Source organism: Pelecanus crispus, chromosome Z (genome assembly GCF_030463565.1).
Source record: "Pelecanus crispus isolate bPelCri1 chromosome Z, bPelCri1.pri, whole genome shotgun sequence".
Lineage (NCBI taxonomy): Eukaryota > Metazoa > Chordata > Aves > Pelecaniformes > Pelecanidae > Pelecanus > Pelecanus crispus.
Window position 1 is genome coordinate 82957699 of NC_134676.1, and position 13943 is coordinate 82971641.

The following is a 13943-nucleotide window of genomic DNA, read 5'->3' on the forward strand; positions in this document are numbered from 1 at the left end:
CCTGATAATTTTTTTTTGGTTTTAAGCATATGCCTTCCTATCACACAGAACTACCAGAAAATGTGCTCTCCCCTTCTCTACCACAAATTTCCTACTCTGTCATCTCATTCTAGTCGTAAAGAGGGTGTCAAAGAGGGTGTTTGCATTTCTCTGAGTATTGTGAGCATCACTGTTTTAAAGCCTAGCCTTCTGTCCCTGTACATTTTATAGAAAGGTCAGTATCTCATAACTTCCAAGAGCAACATCTTCAAGGCAGCCAGCTCAGCTGAGCCAGTGGATCTGGTGGCAGTTAGATGTGGGATCATTGCCAGGACTGCCTCTGCCAGACTGATTTCATATGACTCTGCCTTCCTCACTGTGGCAGCTGGTGAGGTTGATTTGCACCTCAGGACTTATCTGCGCAGGGCATTGTGGACCGTGCTCACCCTTATGCAAAACCTCCTTGTACTGCCTGATGGAACACTTTTGGGGTCCTATTGTTTTTACTTTTAGAGAAAGCTGCAGGGCTGTTGATAGTTATGCTTTCACATTTATACTGAAGATGGTCCCTTTTTCTATTGAAAATACAGTGTAGTGGTTTGACCCTGTCTGGATGCCAAGTGCCCACCAAAGCTGCTCTATCACTCCCCTTCTCAACTGGCCAGGGGAGAGAAAATATAATGACAAAGCTCATGGGTTGAGATAAGGACAGGGAGATCACCCACCAATTACTATCATGGGCAAAACAGACTTGATTTGGGGAAAATCAGTTTAATTTATTACCAATCAAATCAGAATAAGGTAATGAGAAATAAAACCAAGTCTTAAAACACCTTCCCTACCCCCCTCCCTTCTTCCGTGGCTCAACTTCACTCCTGATTTTCTCTACCTCCTCCCCTCAGCAGCGCAAGGGGACGGGGAATGGGGGTTGCGGTCAGTCCATCACATGTAGCCTCTGCCGCTTCTTCCTTCTCAGGGGAGGACTCCTCACACTCTTCCCCTGCTCCAGCCTGGGGTCCCTCCCATGGGAGACAGTCCTCCATGAAATTCTCCAATGTGGGTCCTTCTCATGGGCTGTGGTTCTTCACGAACTGCTCCAGCATGTGTCCCTTCCACGGGGTGCAGTCCTTCAGGAGCAGACTGCTCCAGTGCTGGTCCCCCATGGGGTCACAAGTCCTGCCAGCAAACCCGCTCCAGCATGGGCTCCTCTCTTTCCATGGATCCACAGGTCCTGCCAGGAGCCTGCCCCAGCACGGGCTTCCCACGGGGTCACAGCCTCCTTTGGGCACGTCCCCCTGCCCCGGCATGGGGCCCTCCCCGGGTGCAGGTGGATCTCTGCTCCCCCGTGGGCCTCCATGGGTGCAGGGGCACAGCTGCCTCAGCAGGGGCTGCACCAGGGGTGCAGGGGAATCTCTGCTCCGTGCCTGGAGCACCTCCTCCCCTTCTTCACTGACCTTGGTGTCTGCAGAGTCATTCCCCTCACATGTTCTCACTCCTCACTCCAGCTGCAGTTTGTGCCTACTTGGTTTTTTTTTCCCCCCTCCTTCTTGAATACATTATCCCAGGGGCACTACCGCTGTAGCTGATGGACTCGACCTTGGCCAGCAGTGGGTCTGTCTTGGAGCTGGCTGGCATTGTCTCTATTGGACACAGGGAAAGCTTCTAGCAGATTCTCACAGAAGCCACCCCTGTAGTCCCCCCACTACCGAAACCTTGCCATGCAAACCCAATACATACAGGAATGTGCCAAATGCCCTTGCACTTCAGCTCTTACCTGGAATGTGTCCTGACCAAAAGGAGGAGCGGTACTGAGTACCTGCTATGTCAGGTTTGAGAGTTAGGCTCTACATTTCTGTTTCCAGATCCTGCCCTGAGGGAGGAGGGAGTAATTGTAATGAGTCACTAGGGGAGGGAATAAAAGGGGAGGGAATAAAAGGGAGTGGTATGAGATAAAAAAATGTCAGCGTAGATAGGACAAAGTAAACTTTATATAACATGTTATATAAATCTTGGAGCTGATGCCTGAAGTGACACATTAGGTTAAAGATAATTAGGCCATCACTGTGCATTGCAGTATACATAATGCATAAAGCATTAACATATTAATTTACGTGTTGGTCCTTAATAAGAGAGTAGACGTGTATCTCATGGCTCAATATTGTAGGTCTATGGTAGTGCCTTTTTCCAAGCACATCAGGTGCTAAACCAGTACCCTTTTTCATCCTGATTAGCACTGGGCTGGAGAGTGAAAACCCCAGCCTGCTGTAATCTTTGATAGCTAGAGGTCATGCTGCTGCTCAGCAGAAGAACTGGCTCAGCCATTGCCAGCCAGCTGGTAGAGCATTTGTAGGAGCATTAATGCCAGCAGACACACTTTGTACAAAATGTGTAAGACCTTGCTCACCTTTTGGAAGCTAGCCTCTTATAAATTTCGGCTGGGGGAAGAAATACATTGATTTGCTGATATTGTTCAATGTCTGTTTGTTGTTCCCGGTGACTATGGGAGTGTTACCTAAGCAAGGATGGCAGAAGCTCTGAATTTTAAAGAGGCTGAAAAACAGCAACGTGGTGAGATGTAGTGGCCCTACTTGACCCTGACAACCAGAAGAAGCTTCCTGATTCTATCGTTTGTTCAGGGATTAGAAAACATGGATTTGAACTGAAAACTCAAACAGGAATAGTATTAAAACCGGCTGCCTGAGGAAGCATTGCTGTCCTTGCAGGAATGGGTGGTAGCCTGAAGCTAGGTGGGAAGGGGGAGTTTGAGTATTAGTTTATGTAAACCCCTTAATTTATGGTACTTACAGCCTAAGATTGCAGGAAAATAAATCCTTGGATAACAGAGGCGCTATGAAGGTGCACATTCCAGTGCCACTCCTGTTCAATGAAGAGTTTTATTGACAAACTGTTTTTACTGCAGGTGCCAAAACTATCTACTGCAGGATATCAGTAAAGAGATCATAGAAGGATTAAAATGGCTTGTATAATAATTTAATTAAAAACAAATGAGTTCAGTTCTTAAGATAAGAAATTATTAAAATACTTACAGACTGAAGTTCTACCAAGAACAAAGAAGCTTCTAGTGCTTGGCTTTCCAAAATAGCCAAGTATTGAGTAAGCTGTGGTGTAATGGAAGTCTTCTGATTTACCAAGAAGCATGAAATAGAAACCTTAATTGCAGGTATTCTCCTGATGATGTTGTAGACTAAGTAGATGTAAATTTCCTTGTAGTCATCATATTCCCCTCCCCACCCTATTTTTCTCCCAAAGCACATTTTGTCCTGCAGAAATACATACCTGCAGAAATACATACTGGGCAAAAGGCAGTCTTGTCCTTCCTGTGCTACTTGGATTTATTCTGTTTTTTTACGTTAGATGCTCCAGTAACTTTGTCACACTGATATTTACTTAGTTCTCTAGCAGCATTTGATACAGATACAATTTAGAGAGTGAAGTTAAACTTCTAAATTCTGTTGTTAATAAAAATAGGTTGTTGCCTTTGAGGACACCTCAAAGCACCTAAGGTAGATTTCTCAGTAAGATGCTGTAGTGAAAAATACATGAATACAAACCAGGAGCCTACAATGTATACTACTAAACCCCAATATTTTATCAGTTTTTCTAGCCTTCTAGATGTGTGAAATGGGCAAGAAATTAGCTTACCATGAAACTTGGCAGATTTTTCCAGGTCATCACACTGCTGGCCAACAATACCCTTGTCCTGGTAAGAACAGCAAAACCCCTGGATAAAATGTCAAACTTTCTTTTTGGTGCTTCTTGTACCTTTCCGTTTACAAGCTCTGAACACTGACTGTGAGTAGTGGGAACTCTGGCTATAACGAAACATGTGTTTGTGTCCCTTTCATGGAAGCCACAATAGAAATGCAAATACTGATGCAAATACTTGTAGTGGGACCTATAATTCAAATGAAACATCTCTGTAAAGGGCATTGTGTCCTTTGAATGGAAGTCACAATATAAAGGTGAAAGCAAACACCTGTTTTTTGAGCAAACAGTTCTAGATGGCATCAAAGCCTGAAACAGGCAACAACTTTTAGTTGCCCTTTTAGCTTGATGCAGGCAGGGTTCTGTCTAAACAGTTTGTGCCTGTATACTGTACCATTAAGAATCAGTAACCACAAAAGCCAAAAATATTTTTTTGTCCTCTCCAAGGACCTAGCTTTCTGCATGGTCTTTCTGTAACCATTTCAGGAACCGATTTCTCTCCCGCTGTGTGAATGGCATCTCTTCGGCCATTCCTTATCGACTTGACTGGCCAGTTCTCTTTCCTTCTGCTGAATCTTCAGCCAAATGTTTCAATGTACATTACTTTCATCCTTTTGATTGTGTACTTGTTCCTATTGTGATGGTTTGGGATAATTGTCCAGTTTTCCTTACACAGACTTGAAAGTATCACAACAGTAAAAATGCCATATAAAACCAAATGAGATCCTGCCTTGCTCAGTCAAGGTTGTCCCTCACTTCATTATAAGGATGATTTTTTATCATGTAATGTAAATGGACCCAAATAAGATTTAATTTTTGACAGTTTTATGTATTGGAGTAGGCCTTTACTAAAAATTGCATCTGTATTTTTACTACAATTAAGGAAGTGGGTACTCCACTTATTTAAAGCTAGTATCAGCCTGCTCTGAAATAGATGGTATAGGTTGCTGATTTTTAAATGCTCTGCCCCAGAAAGCTAATGCCTCAGTAGCAGCTTAACTTGTACTAGTGTGAAAGAAACAGTGAGATATTTACATACCAAATACATACCAAATGTATTTAGGTAGCCACATTTATAGGCACGTATGTTTAATGTGTGCAAAGCCTTCGTGCCCCTATATTTGGCATTTAGATTCAGCAGCAGTTGGGTAGCCAGTACTACAAAGGTATATGTGATTCCCTCTGAAAATGTGCTGCTATTTACATACCAACAATGGTAAGCTTGGAGCACGAATCATTTAGTTAGGACTCAAATATTTCATCTTCCTTTCTACACATGCTGTTCTCATTTGCTTCATTAGCTGCTTCTGGTGTGTTACAGAGGTTATTGTATACTTAGTTACCTTTTCTGTTTCGTGATATCTATGCATTTATGGTTCCAGACACCATGCCTGCTGTAGTTACTTTGGTTTACATGTGCTTTCAAGCTGTGCTGTTATTGAGCCTAATCTGAAGGCAATCCCTGAAGCCGTACTCCTGCAAGGTAGAGGAGCAGGCTGACAATTGCTTTTCCAAGTAAATGCTTTCTGAACAAATTTCCCTGTCAATTTTGATTTGCTATGACTGTTTATGGCACACTTGTGTTGCAAAGATAACAGTTATTTTGAAATTCAAGTACTTGTACTGGAATCTCTCCTTAATTTATTAACTAGATATCAACTTAAATATCAAGATGTATTGAGTGCAGACAAATTTTTACCACTATTTAGTTTCAATAAAATACAATGTTTATAACAGAAGTTGCCATCTGTGAGCCAGATGAAAGGTAAAGATAAGGAGTGAATTTCAAGGAGGTCCTTGGTTAGGGTTTTAACTGATATCCTCTACAGTAGAAATATTCCTGCTTTTTATTCTACATGGAAAACCCAACAAAACAAGTTTTTTAAGGGCAGGTAAGAGGTAACACAAAGAGTGCTAAGTTAGACACTGTCATAGAAGAGGAAGCATAAGATGAATTACAGCAACAGGTTGCTGCTTGGCCTAATTAAGGTTTTGGAGGTCACCTGCATAGGCAGGATGTTTTTGGATCTCAGAAAATTTAAAAATTCTGCCTTTGAATTATTGAAACACATGAGCTGGAAGTCTGGTGGGGTATTTTTTAGGTGGAAAGAACTAAAACGTTCTATTCCAGCAGCAAGACCTTGCTGAGCAAGTCCTTGCATAAGAACTGCAGCTGGCTGCTGAGTTTATACATGCTCAGAAGGCAGGGAGGAAAGGTGCAAAATACCTCACCAAGGAGCTGAAGCTTCAGTACAGTCTGTAGCAGTAGCATTAAATATACAGATCGGCAGTGACAGAAATGTGTGAGTGTGTATGCTACAGAAGAAGGCAGGAAAACGGATCCCGTTTTATTGCTAACCACAGTTCTCTTTTTTTTCCAAGTTATGCTTCTTTCATGTTAATTAGACCAAAAGCTCATTGGGTGAGGAGACTGCAATTCATCATGTATGTATACGGCTTAGGGCTGCAAGTCTCGGTCTAGATGCGGGAATGGAGGAAGGATATGTGTCCTGGTGTGTGGGTTATTTTTATTTTACAGCTAACAAAGTTCAATAATTCATTCACCTGTCAGCCTGATTTTCCCTTCAATGAACGCTGACATGATTTTTCTTCCCTGTTTTCATTCTTTTGGATGTTGTGTTTTCTGTCTAGATTGTCCCCTGGGACACGTTTCTGCCCTATGTGTCTTTCCCTCTATAGTATTGTTTTCTGCTTTTCCCATTCACTTTTCTCCTCTGTTTATTCCTGAGGTGGGATCTTCTGTGTGGCTTTTCTCGTGTACCATCACTGTATTTCTGCGTTTTATTTACCTTTACTTTTTGTCTTCATCTTTTCCCTTTCCTCCTGTCTCAACACTATAGTCTGTCTCTCTGCCCATTATTCATCTGCTGCCACTCTTCATCTTCCCATATGTTGTTTCTGGACTAAAATCAAAAAAGTTGCTGTGGTGCCCTTTCAGTGAAAGCTGCAATGCTTAACTTCTGTGTGCCTGCTATGGGACAGCGAGACAGACTCTTCATTAAGCCCAGGAGAGTAGATCAACTTCCCAGGAAGGACCCAGAACCTCTAAAATTTTGAGCTGCCTGCAGCAAGTTAGTATGGAAGGACTGACATAGGAAGGGGTAGTATTTCAGACACAGCATACATACTAAAATAGAAGTTTCAGAAGCACAGCAGAACTCAGTGTTTGCTTTTACCCAGCATGAGTAGCTTTTCCACCTGTATCATGAACTTTTTACAGCACACACCACTTGGCTTGGCAGTCCCTTCCTCATCCTAAGGTGCTAAAACTTGCAGCTCTCCCCTTGGCAGGAATAAGGCTCCATTTACCATTTACTATGAGATGGGGGTGCCTTTTGTTCCTTTTTTTTTGTCGCCTGTGTATGAAATAATTCAAGATTTGTTGGGCCAGAGAAGTTAGTACAAACCAATAATGTAGGGAAGGAGGTCTGATTCCTGCTCCAGGAACTGCTGAGGTAGTGTATAGATACAAGGATCATTGGTTTAGAATGGGAAGGAGAATGGTTTCTGACATGAGCAGGCAGGAAAGACTATGTGGCAAGCTGCATTTACGTATATGATTTTTGCCTTTCCCCCAGTCACCACTCCTTGTGTCAGAATAGCAGAAGTTTCAAAATATAACCTTCAATTTACACATTATGATTGTGCACAGGCTGTAGTACTCATAGAGTCACTCCTGTACTCTGAAGTCTGGATCCAAACATAATGCATCGATCTTGCATAAAAAAGTTCTGCATTTCCCCCCCGCCCCCTGCTTTTTCCTCAGTGAGAAACAACCGCAGTCAGCTGTTTGCAGTCCCTTCATCCATTTGACCACAGAGTCAGGTATGTCATTCTTCACCAACAACAAAGTGTATGATGGACATTGGTATTCAGGAACCATCTGTGCCACCAGCGAAGGTTCAGCAGAGGGCACCCAAATTACTGTGAGTTGGAGGCTTGGTTTCTTTTATGTAGAACAGGCTAGGTCATATTGATACCAGGCACACACACGTACCGTTCCCCGCAGGACCAGAAAAAGAGCCAAAGATTTAAATTATTTACAAAATCAGCAATTCTTTATTCTTGCCTTAAAGATTTGAGGGGATGTGGGAATGCACTAGGCAACTGTGCCAGTCATGCCTCCTATGTCTCCGAGATAGGTCCTGTTCAAACCCTCAAAGCAAACTCCCATCCCTTATGCTGAAGGTCAGGGTTCACAAACATGCCAATGCAGTCACTCTCGAAGAGGTCTGCTACAAGGCAGTTAATTTCTATTAAGCTTTATAAAAATTTAGTACTCGTTGTGACAAGGTTTATCATCAGTCTATTTTTTTTATGAGTTGAAAGTAACATTTTAGATGTGTTGCATTGTGCTGGCTTAGATATAAACTTTCTTTATAGTAGCTAGTATGTGTCTGTGTTTTGAATTTGTGCTGGAAACAGTGTTGATAACACAAGGATATTTTTGTTCCTGCTGAGCAGTGCTGACACAGAGCCAAGGCCTTTTCTGCACCTCACCCCAGCCCACCAGCGAGCAGGCTGGGGGGCACAAGGAGTTGGGAGAGGACACAGGTGGGACAGCTGACCCCAAATGACCCAAGGGTTATCCCATACCGTATGCCATCATGCTCAGCACATAAAGCTGGGAGAAGAAGAAGGAAGTGGGGGATGTTTGGAGTGATGGCATTTGTCTTCCCAAGTCACTGTTAGTCGTGATGGAGCCCTGATTTCCTGGGGATGGCTGAACACCTGCCTGCCTGTGGGAAGTAGGGAATGAATTCCTTGGTTTGCTTTGCTTCCTTGCGCGGCTTTTGGTTTCCCTATTAAACTGTCTTTATCTCAACCCACGAGTTTTCTCACTTTTACTATTCCAGTTCTCTCCCCCATCCCACCAGGGGGGAGTAAGCGAGTGGCTGGGAGGGGCTTAGTTGCAGGATGGGGTTAAACCACAACAGGCATTTAAAGACTTGTGTATGATGTAAGCAGAATTTCAGAAGAGCAGTATATCCTCCTAAGAATTATTCTCATTAAAAATGTTTTTAATCTTACGGTACCATGCTATAAATGATTTTGAAATATTTATGATTTTTAAAATGAGCAATTCCCTGTCTGTTGACTGCAGAGTTATACTGCTGTGTTTCTAGTTGGAGTTTAAAACAAAACAGTTACTGATTACCCAACTTCTACTATGAACTCTTTGAAGTGTCAGTGTGTAGGGTTTTTTTCTTAACATTGTAAGTTAAAATGCAGCTTCTTTGACAGGAATTGAAAATACACCTAGTGTATTACAAAATATACTTTCAGTGCAATATTATTCCATGGAAAAAATTTCTAAGGGTAAGGTAGTATATGTGTAAGATTAATCATCCCCTTAAGTGGTTTGCAGTGTGGAATCCCCTGGACAGTCTGGATGAATCAGCTTTAATTATCAGTTGTCAGTTAGTCAGTTAACCTTGCAGAGAAACTTAAACCTCCGCTCTCATCAACTTTTCCCTCTAACGTCAGCATTAGTGTGTAACAATCTTCATGGTCCTCATGAAATGGTATTTCAATTGTAACCTCATTAACTGCTAGTATATGATACTAGAAATGAAAGTAGAACCAGACAATGGTAGCTAAAACATGCAGAGAAAGTGAAAACTCCACAGAAGCCCAAATTCTGTAAGTATGTTGCAGATAATTAATTAACTCTCAATAAGAAAATTGTGGTGTTAAACAAGTGGTATTAACAAAAAAGATTGGGAGCAAAAGGTATTTTATTTTTCACAATAGTATATATCTAGATAGTATATATCTAAGCAAGGGAAAGTAGGCCAGTTAATAGACCTAGGTCAAGAAGCCAGAGCAATTTTGAAATGGTAGAACTGCCCTCAACACAGTTCTTTTGAGTTCTGATATTGATCTCACTCAAGAAGGAAAGACTTTTAAGGCATTTATAGCATATGTAAAGCTGCTAAGCCAATTTGTAAGGCTCATGGATCCTTTTTTTAAATTATGTTTTAATTATGATCATGGATCCAAGAAAAATAAAAGAAAGAATATTAAGAAAAAGAATACTAAAAGTTCCTAATTAAAATTTGTGGGAGGAGGGGAAAGACTAGAAGAAAGTGTGAACAAATTGCTAGACTTTCATAAGAATAAAATATTCATAAGAATAAAAATAGACTAGATTTAGAAAGGAAATAAGACAGTGCCATGCTGGACTGCAAATGTCAAACCCATTGGAATACTCTAGACAAAGCAAAAACTGAGATTTCAGAGGAGTCTGGAGAATGTACATGAAATATATTTTCAAGAAGCAACATGAAGATCTGTACCTAGAGCAAAGAGCTGTGTGTTTGTGCAGAGCTGTGAGATCCACAGAAAACAGGAGCATTTTGCAAAAATGTGTAGACAGGTATTTTACATGCCTAAAAAGAAACTATTGATACCTGAGGAAATACATATCCAGTGAAAAAGACAGTAACTACAATACAGATGAAGGAACATTCTTTGTGGGAATTGTCCTAAGATCAACAATGAGTGTTAATCTGAATGTGAATATCACCCTTATTATTTATAGGTTGGGTCTTGATACAGGACTTATTTTTTTAACTGAAGATTCAATAAAAGTTTGTTAAAGAAAAGACATGCTGAATGCAAATAAATGAAGTTAAGATCACACAGTAGGAAAACTTTTTATACCATAAATGCATCAAAACTATATACAAAAATTTTACAAGTCTTGAAAAGATAGTTTTGCACTGTTTCATGAAACAGAATACTTGAATACAAGGAAGCTGGACACTAGATTTTCCTGGGAGTGAGTAACTCTTACCGCAGAGTTTGGGAATCTGTCTGTATCTCAAAGAGAAAGAAAGTATAGGCATGGGAAAGGAGAAGCTAATTTTGCAGCTTGAAGAGAAATCTATTTTAATATTACCAAGAGTCTTTATCTTATTTTCTTGATTGCACAGCAAAGAAAAGGTAAAACAATGATTTATATGCAATGTATGTAGATATTTTAACACTAAGCCTGAAATTCTTGTAGTGTTATATATGTTGGGATCATTGAATGCTTGTTCTGGAATATAATTAATTAAATGAAAAAATACATCATGAGAGAATTAAGGTGTTAAATATGTTTTCATAGGTACCAGACTGATATTAGCTAGTCTTGCATGCCACCTACTATTACTAGTATTAACAGATAATAAGGTACAGCTTTTGGTTTGTTGTGATTTTAAGTATTTTCTAAGAAAGTATTTATTTCAAGCATGTTACTTAGAGTTCAGGATATCCTCTGCCTAATTGTGCTGTGGAAAATGGTGCATTACTTGTGAAGGTCCAGCATAGCCAGATCAGTGTTTCATCCTAATGACTAGTGGGCCAGCACCATTTAAAAGGACCTTCATCCACTCCATTTTGGATAAGTGAAAAGCTTTGAACGTAACTATGTGAGTGATTTTTAAAAATATGAGTATTTTGGAGTATTTTGCTATTAAAAATTTAAGGCTTTAGTTCTCACAGGACAAGACCTAGGGCCTTTGCAACTGAATTGTAGAAGACACTACAAAGGAGGAGAAAAAATTTATGGCATCTCATAAAGTTGCTGCTTCTTCCTCAAAAGAGATGTAGCTGGTATTTACAGCTTCTACCAAAAAAAAAAAAAAAAAAAAAAAAAAGGAGAAAAGAATTGGATACTAGACCTGTTGAGTTCTTGAGATATGAAGTCATTCATAATATATGAATATATAATATATAATATAATATATAATATATATATTATATATAATATATAATATATAATATATATAATATATGAACTCATTCCTCATAATGAGGAAGACTCATTAATTGATACAGCATTAATTATAAGTACTAAGGTGGAGCAGGGACACATCCTAAAAAAAAAATCTGTCCTACAAGACAAAGGAGATGAGCTCCAAAGGCTTCATGAGAGTTCCTGCAATATTCATACCTTATATTTCTTTTCCTCTGAGGAAGGATGACCTATTCTTTAGGAGGATTTGGCTTACATGTGACATTCTTGGGCACATTCATTCCTGAGCAGTAGTTATTGGGATTAGTGTTTGGGGCCTGACTGGTAAATCTACAGATGCTTTTCCCTTCCTCTGTCCTCACATGTTTCCTAAATAAAATTTTCTTTTTAATAAGGGCATATTTTCTTTTTCTTTCCTTCTTTCCTTCTTCCCTTCTTTCCTTCCTTCTCTTTCTCCCTCTTGCTCTTTCTCTCTTTCTCTCTTTTGCTCTTTCTTCCTCTCTTCCTCTCTTCCTCTCTCTCTCTCTTTCCTTCTTTCTCTCGTTCTCTCTTTCTCTCTTTCTCTCTTTCTCTCTTTCTCTCTTCCTTCCTTCCTTCCTTCCTTCCTTCCTTCCTTCCTTAGGATTTTTTTTCAGGGAAAATTGAGTTTTTCATATATTGAAGACTGGTTTATTTCTTATAGGTATGCATATATGTTTATCAGTTGCCATTTGTATAAGGAAAATGTATTTGCTAATATCTAGGATAGAAAATTTTAAAGAAAATTGTAGAATGGAAGAACTTCAGGCCTATTGGTTGAATCAAAAGAGTTAGATTAAAAATCTACTCAAGTTTCCAGCCTGAGTGGCAAAGTAAGTTAGGGAAATTTATGAAACTTTCAAATATATTTTTGACATTTCATAATTCATCTGGTGGGGAAGAGGATTAACTTCTCATCTCATATGCTGTTGCAGTGAGATAAATGCTCCACCAAATCTCTCCTCCTCTACTACTTCTATTAAAATTACTCAAAATTACAGAAAAAAATATTTTAAAATCCTGTCTCTGATGCTGTTCAATGTTACATAGCCCAGGAGTAACACTGAGAGGAGTATTTTGCCATGGGCAGCTGTGAAACTGAAGTACTGTCTGCTCCTTCAGATGAGGCTTCTGGTGAGTTGGGAAGGTGGAGACTCCTCTGGTATTGGCAGGATAATGTGTTAAGGAAGGAGATTTTTCCTCTTACAACCTGAATTTTGTGTCCCTCATTCCAAAATGTGAGGGAATACTAATGACACGGTCTGTCGAAACCAGATGCAAAGCAAAGTTTGTGGAACACAGGAAAACATCTTGCATTTTAGACAAAACCACTTAGCAGTGGAAAAATATGTGAAATAGGACTGACTGGAGGTATGACAAAGTGCTAACTTCATGAAATAAAGACAACAGAAATAAATAATAATAAAAAAGATTCAGCTTGGAAGGGACCACTGGCAGCTATTGAGTCCAATCTCCTTTTCTACTTCAGCAGCAGATCAGGTTGCCAAGGGCTTTGTCCAGTTTTGAATATGTCCAGGGATGAGCACACTGCAGCCACCCTGGGCAACCTGTTGCAGTACTTAACCACTCACAAGGGGAAGGTTTTTTTTTTTCTTATGTACAACTTGAATTCCTTCTGCTGTAACTTGTGGCTGTTGCCTCTTGTCCTTTTTGTGTGCACTTCTGAGAAGGATCCATCTTCTCTGTAGCTCCACTTTTGGTTGTGGAAGACTGCAATTAGATGTCCTTCTCTTCTCCAGGCTAAACAATTCCAGTTCCTTTAGCCTTTATTCACAGTCACTGTGCTCCAGCCCCCTGTCTTAGTGGCCCTCCCGCCTCCAGACTTTCTCCAGTATGTAGGTCTCTGTCTTGTACTTGGATGTGCAGAAGATGACACAACATTTCATATGCAGCCTGATCAATCCATCCCTTCAGCTTGGTAATACAGCCCAGCACATAGTCTTGTTTGCCACAGCAGCAGATTGATGGCTTGGTTCAGCTTGCTTACCCAGTCCTCAGGTTCTTGTCAAATCACTTCGCTTCATGTCCACCAGTTTAAATTTTCCATTGCTTTAAAAATGTAGAATGAAGTTCTGTGACCTTGTTAAAGAGAAGTTCTTCAATCAAAATCACTGTAGTATCCAGCATTGGCTATTTAAAATCAATCCACAGGACATTTATTTTTACATGACTTGTCGTAAAAGTTGATGTAAAATCAAAGACGACTCAGACATGTAGTGATGAGCTATAGAAGCAAGGTTTTATGAGACACTCAGGGTCTTCTGTGTGAATATTGCAGGTGTTACAGACAGCTTCGCTAGTAGTTTGTACTGAGAATATGGATCAGTTAAAAGATGCTTCTTTCATAACATGATGTCTGTGTTAGTTAAGTTCTGCAAGTATCTAATTTTTCAGTGGAGACTAACAGCATCTGAGAAAACACTGATTAGTTCAC